Genomic DNA, 1,120 nt, shown 5'->3' on the forward strand with positions numbered 1-1,120 from the left:
AGATGGATTGACATGGTGGCTGCGATGATGGGCTCAAGTATAGCAGGGATTGTGGGGCTGGTGCAGGATCGGGCAGTGTTTTGTTCTGCTGTGCATGGGGTCGCTATGGGTCAGAAACGAGTCCACAGCACTTAACAGCAACATATATTAGAGATATTTAGAAACAAGTCTATCAAAGCCCAAAAAGGAGAGCAACTCTTTCTATATTCATGGAATTAGGGACCACTTAATGGGGGACTTGAGTTTTCAGCTTGACTTTAAAAAATGGAGATGGAGAAGCAGTTCACATAGTGACAAGCAAGTTAAGAAAGGATTGTTATAGGGTAAAACCTGTTTGGGGATGATGTGTGAGCACAGGTTGTGTATTTGTGTGTATGTATGTGTGTTTATGAGGAGAACTATAAGGAAGTAAGAATATAGGGGAAGAATGGGCCCATCCCACAGTTAAATACTATGATGTCTTACTCCATAAGTTTTCACAGTTCACGTGAACAATTTAGACTTCAAAAGACTAACTAACTATTCACGTAGATAAATCTGTAGTGAAATAATACCAACTAGCACTTCCCAGAAAGAAGTGTTGAACAGGGTGGATTTGAAAATGTAGCTACCATTTAGAAATTACAGGTAAACTTACTCACCATAGTTTGAACTTTCAAGTCTTAGAGGTAAAATATAAAGTCATAAGCAGGTAAAATATAAACTAATATGTTTTGTGCATACCCAGAGATTCTATCATATGATAAGCTTTTGCATTGTTTTTCAAGTTTTAATATCTTAATATTTAATCTGTGCTCAAGATTAATTTATATCATAAAAAATGGCAAAGCATTGCACTGAGTCATAACTGGGTTTAACAAGATAACAATTCAATAGATGAACTTCTAGCCTTCTTTTTTCATAGTGGTTAAACTGAAAGCAGACATATGTTTGTGATCTAAGAATAACTAAAATTGGAGAGTGTCGGAAGATGGCAGAGTAGGCAGAAGGATTGCACCGACCTCTTCAACAAAGATAAGGGAAACCAATTAACACAGACACAGAAGATAATCTTGGACCCCTGAGCCTTGAAGGGAAGGATACAGAATTGGACTAAACCGCAACTAGCAGAAGAATTTGC

Source organism: Orycteropus afer, unplaced genomic scaffold (genome assembly GCF_000298275.1).
Source record: "Orycteropus afer afer isolate SDZICR_OR568_19922 unplaced genomic scaffold, OryAfe1.0 scaffold00203, whole genome shotgun sequence".
In the NCBI taxonomy this organism is placed as follows: domain Eukaryota; kingdom Metazoa; phylum Chordata; class Mammalia; order Tubulidentata; family Orycteropodidae; genus Orycteropus; species Orycteropus afer.